General features: G+C 37.6%; 1 long non-coding RNA gene across 1 annotated transcript; it reads left to right on the top strand.

Annotated features, from left to right (window-relative positions):
* Positions 1–1,529: 1,529 nt before the first annotated feature.
* On the top strand, positions 1,530–4,997 carry LOC123974810. The gene is made up of 3 exons (XR_006825934.1): positions 1,530–1,632; positions 2,405–2,458; positions 2,613–4,997. It is a non-coding gene; the product is annotated as an uncharacterized LOC123974810 (long non-coding RNA).
* Positions 4,998–5,628: the final 631 nt, after the last annotated feature.

Genomic DNA, 5,628 nt, shown 5'->3' with positions numbered 1-5,628 from the left:
TGTATATATATATATATATATATATATATATATATATATATATATATATATATATATATATATATATATAAAATTATTAATGAAACTAAGTCATAAATATATGTATACTTGAAACCAGTAGCATAGAAAACATGCACATTGTGGCATAGTTTGCTTTGCTGTCGCCTGCTCCTGTGATAAACCTAGTGAATACTAAAGAAGACCGTGGTCTCTGTGTGAACTGATTATTTTGTAGAAAAGTAAAAATGTTGTTGGGTTAATGTATTTGTCTTGTTTTTAAAAATGCCCTTTTTTTCATTTGAGCCCCTGCCCACCAAAATGTCTGTGCACGTCCCTGCTGGCCGGACAACAACCACGAGCCCAACCGACAGTGAGCCTTTGCTACAGGGAATTACGACAAAAGTAAGGCAAAACAAACCACATTCTGCGACTCATTGCTGTCCTATAGTTGGCCCTCATCTATAGTTAAGAAACCCCTAGGTTATTCAAACTAAATTTGCAACATAATTTCAGACCATTCGTTCCCTCATTCTCTTAGAATACTCTCCCTCTACAATAAGAAACTGAAATCCCATCAAGCCTCTTATACTGATCTTGGCTTATTGCATATTCTGTTCATTAACTTCTGGTTTGTTTCATGTTTGACGGCTATTCCTGTAATATTCCCATATTTACTCACACTGTTGTACTCCCTTTAGTTAGTCAATAAGTTTCACCTTGATCATAGTGAGTGTCCTGGGTCCCTGTAAGGAGCATTCGTCCTCAGATTTGAGACTGACTGATTTGTTTAATTATCAAGCTATACTCAAGGACCTAAAGCCTTGAGTGGACAGCGAATCTTTAGGTGGTGCCCTTCAACGAGAGCCTTATGAATCAATATTTCTGAATATTAATTTTCCTAGGTTTATTAAAAATCATATACGTAGACATGCTAAAGAGTTGTCACACATATAATTGCAGGCAAGCTCACAGTATCTAGTTTAAATAAACTAAAACACGAAATTACACTGTTTCACATGATTTGCTGTAATGTTGCATACATAAATGGCATAGCCTATGTAAAACAGTGGCTTTTCACAGTAAATCTGACCAGTCCTTCACATAGCAAACAGTAGGCCCTACAGGCTGTTATAGTCAACTGAGAAAGTTGGTGAATGCCTCAATTTTTAGGTGGTGTTACAACCTGATAACATATAGGCAATAAATATATTATAAATATATTTAAATTCCTTTTAAAAACTCAAAAATGTCCCTTTTAAAGGTGTGTGGCTGATTTATTCGGTTACAGGTCAAAGTGGCGCGGCAGTCTTAAAATATGTTGAAAAGGTCTTAAAAAGGCACTGATTTTTACTTCAGGATTCCTGTGTATATATACCCTGAGGAAATAGGGCTAAAATCTGAACTTCAGCCACATCAAAATGGACTAAAAAATTATGTAGTGGGCCAGAAATTGGGCTGCTTTTAATCCTACATTTAAACTGTTTTTTTTTAAACCACTTATCTGTTCTCATATGTTTTTCAGATGAAAAGTGTTACACAGTTCTGGTTATTCTCACACATCTTCAGTCACCAATGCCTGGGAGTCGCTGCAGTGTGAAATCTGCAATATCATATCTACTTGACTTTGTACCGGTATGTTTTGGAAGAACTTAAATTTGTAATGGTGTCCAGCGTTTCCCACAGGTGGGGCAGTGTAGTTAATATTGACAATCACTTTTCTAACGTTAACATAGCTGTCCTTAACTGCGACCATCAAGAAACAACCACTTTGGGACTTTTATGTTGAAATCCATTCAAAGACAGGAAGTTGCATCATATACCAATTTGCCAAGGACCCATGGAAGTAGCAAGCAGGTTTGTAACTCTTAAATTTGGAAAACTGAAAACTTTTGAACAGCTGCTATGTAGTTGCTACTTTTGGACATCATGTGGTATGACTTTAAAAAAACAATTAATATTAAGTTATTTGTACAAATGTATATTTTAATTATATATTTTAAAGAGTCCTTTTGTGAGAAGCTAGCTTGTTTTGTTTAGGTGGCCAACTGTGTGCCTGTAAATTTTGACTAAATTAGACAATATCATTTGGTGCGACCGAAAAATCATGTGGTGCGACCATTGCAGAATGTTTTCCATGACTGATCAAAGTGTGTCCTAGATTGGCAGTTTAGTGTTTCTGTTTTTATGTTCAATTAACAATTTTAATACATGAAATACTTTATTGTAGTAATTTTGGAATTGATTTTTTTCAATTTTACATAATATTTCCAATATTTCAGAAACAATGGTTTGTACAGTAACATGGAAAAAGGCAAAAAAAAAAATTACCGCATGTAATGACTTTAGTAACTATGCATTTGTTAGTATTTATGTAATTATTAACTATTTTAATCTATTTTACCAGATGCCATTCTGACCCTGCAGCAAGAGCAGAGTACCTTGCTAAGGGAAGAGAAAGGTTTGTTAAAAAAATTTTAAATATTAAAAATAGAATTGAAACAACATGAAGTACATATTGCTCTTGTTTGTGTTTTCATTACCTGGAGGAAATGCATTTTTATGTTAACATGTTGACAGATTTCGGGCGTAACACTATATTACATGTTTTTCAGCTACAAGAGAAGAAAACGGCAGGGAAAGATTCCATATGTAAAGTCAAGTGAGCTGCCAGAGAGAGAGAAAAAGAAACATAGAGAGAAATGGAAGGCTGCATCCAGTGCTTACAGGAAAAGGGAAAAGATTGCCAAAGCAGTATTAGACCTTACACCACCATCTATAGAGAACATTCCACCAGTTGATGTAGATTTAGCACAAGAGCAGCCAGAAAATGCAGGTCAAGCTGTGGTAGACCCCATACCTGAGGATTTTGATCCACCAGTGTCCTCCACACCAGAGAGAGATCAGAGAAGTAAAACATCTTCAGCAGAGAAGTGTTGCAAAAGACTGCACAAAGAGATTGATAAACTAAAAAAGCAGGTCTTTCATCAGAGGAAACAACTAGCAGAGATGAGAAAACTAAATGATAAATTCAGTAAGAGAGAGAAGAGGTTAATGGCAAGACAAAGAGTAGGCTTAAGTGAAAAATTCAAGCAAAGGGGAAGCAAGAAATTGTCAGCAGATAGAAAGCATGCTGTTATAAATTTTCTGTCCAGAGATGAAAATAGTCGTCTGTTAGCTGGGACATAAAGACACCATCACCAAAAAAAAAAAACAGAAAATGCAGAGTTCTAACAAAGCCCCTCACTGAGCTCCATGCTCAGTATCAAACTGCAGTGGAACAGCATCTCTCCATGCCTTACAATATGCCAGAAGACAGCCTTTTTATATCACAGAGCCGAAGACCAGAGATAGACACATGTTGAAGACAACCAGCATCTCTGAGTTAGTGAGTATGATTGTGTGTGACCCTAAAAACAAAGCATGCATGGATCGTGTATGTCTAAACTGCTGCTTTGATGAAATTGAACTTCCTGGGACAGACTGTACTGATGTTTGTTGGGAACAATGGGAGTGAGTAACTTCAACAAATGGAGAGAAAACCTTTGCAAATGTTTTAAAGCAAACATACACAGGGACAATCCAGGACTTGAATAATCTATTCCACAAAAAGCTAGATGCTTTAGCCATACATCAATTCAACTGGATCCACCAAACAGAGCAGTTTCATGAACTAAAACAAAATCTCACTGAATCTGAAGCTGTTCTTCATGTAGATTTTTCAGAAAACTACGCATGCAAGATGAGTACAGAAATACAAGATTATCATTTTGGAGGCAGCCGAAAGCAGGCAACAATACACACTGCAGTCCTCTACACAGTCCATGGCACCAAAGCATATGCAACACTGTCAGACAGCCTCTGCCATGATGACCGGGCAGTGTGGGCACACCTGGAACCCATTCTGAAAGAGCTTTGTGCAACCTTCTCACAGATTATAGTTCTACACGTAATCAGTGATGGACCCATTACCCAGTACCGGAACAAACCAAACTTTTATCTCCTTAGTACTGTGCCTTTCCTTGCTGAGTTCAACCATGTTATGTGGAACTATTCAGAAAAGTCCCATGGAAAGGGGGCACCGGATGGTGTTGGTGGTGCCTTAAAGAGGGATGCAGATCTCTGTGTTCAACGAGGAGGTGAGCTGCAGACTCCACTGGACTTATATGAGATGCTGGCCAATAAATCAGAGTCAACTATTACCCACCATTGGGTAAGTGAATAGAGCATGCAGATATACGATGAGCTGATTCCAGGCAAGTTGACGACTGTGAAGGGCACCTTGAAGATACACCAGGTTTTCTCTTCACAAGCTGCACAAATTTATCATAGGGAGGTGTCATGCTTCTGCAAGCATGCAGAAATGAAGACATGCCTATGTTACAAGCCAGTAAAGGTAGACCTGAGGGACACCATGTGCCAAAGTGAGGATCCCTCAAGCTCTCTGACCCACCAAGGGAACAAGCTTGTCTTCAAAACATGTTTGGCAAGTTTGTGATTGTGACCTATGAAGAGCTTCCATATGTAGGCCAGGTCCTTGAGGTTGTGGGAGAAGAAGTCCAGGTTAGTTCCATGCGGCAGTCGGGTGAAAAGAACTTATTCATGTGGCCGCAAACTCCAGACATCATTTTCTACTATAAGAAAGATGTTCATGCTGTCATCTCCGAACCTGAGCCAGCAACGTCACGCTACTCCCAACTTGAGCAACCAAGATTGGGCAAAGTTCTGAAATGCCTGGGGTTAAAGAAATGCCTGTACTTAACGCCACATGCCTGCAGTTAATCAAAATTGATTTTTAGCTTCTTTCAAGTTAAATGTATGTTGAAAACAAAGCAGTGCATTTATGCTGCACCTTTGAATGTGATGATATGAGATAAGATTTTAATAAAAAAAAGTTTATGAAGTTAATGAAATGTTTCTGTTAATGGCAGTTCTGTTGAATTTTAATAAATGTTTCGTAAATCCTTATATGTCATTGACCCTTATAACACTCATTTTCTTAGAAAAAGGGGCACCTAACTTGAAGCTATACATTTGCTGAACTTGATGTTTGTAACTCAGTGTTTTAGAAATATTTTTGAAGTTTCCAACCACATGAGCATGTCTTTTTAATGGATTATGTTTTGCCTCAAATCTCATCCACCACAGCTGAGAAATGGGTCCAAACATAACCATCATCCTTGGATAGTGGATCATAAAATGGTGTTTCAGTATCAGATTTCTTTGATAGAGCTTTTTGAATAATGTGTGATGCTCTATAATGAGTTGTTTCAGAAATACAGCAATTCCATGTGTAACAAAAGGTGCAAAGACAATACTGCATATTTCTCTCAACAAAATGAATAAACGCCAATGCTGACTTCTCACGTCAACAATCATCGCCAACTCAAAACCGTAAAACCTGCGAAAGACACCACATTTGTGATGCAGTTTGTTTAATTGCATTTTCAGAAGTTCTCAAATTGAAAATTGCACTTGGCTGATTTTTTACATTTCCATACCCATAATCGAAACTGGAAATTCTTTGATTCAACAGTTCTAGGGTCAAAAGTTTTTCTTCATAAATCAAGTGGCGTAACATTAGTCTCACCTCCAAAGGGGCTAAATCCTCACGGATATCGTGGATAAGGA

This window comes from Micropterus dolomieu, linkage group LG01 (genome assembly GCF_021292245.1).
Source record: "Micropterus dolomieu isolate WLL.071019.BEF.003 ecotype Adirondacks linkage group LG01, ASM2129224v1, whole genome shotgun sequence".
NCBI classification, from domain to species: domain Eukaryota; kingdom Metazoa; phylum Chordata; class Actinopteri; order Centrarchiformes; family Centrarchidae; genus Micropterus; species Micropterus dolomieu.
This window is presented reverse-complemented; position numbering and strand designations above follow the sequence as displayed.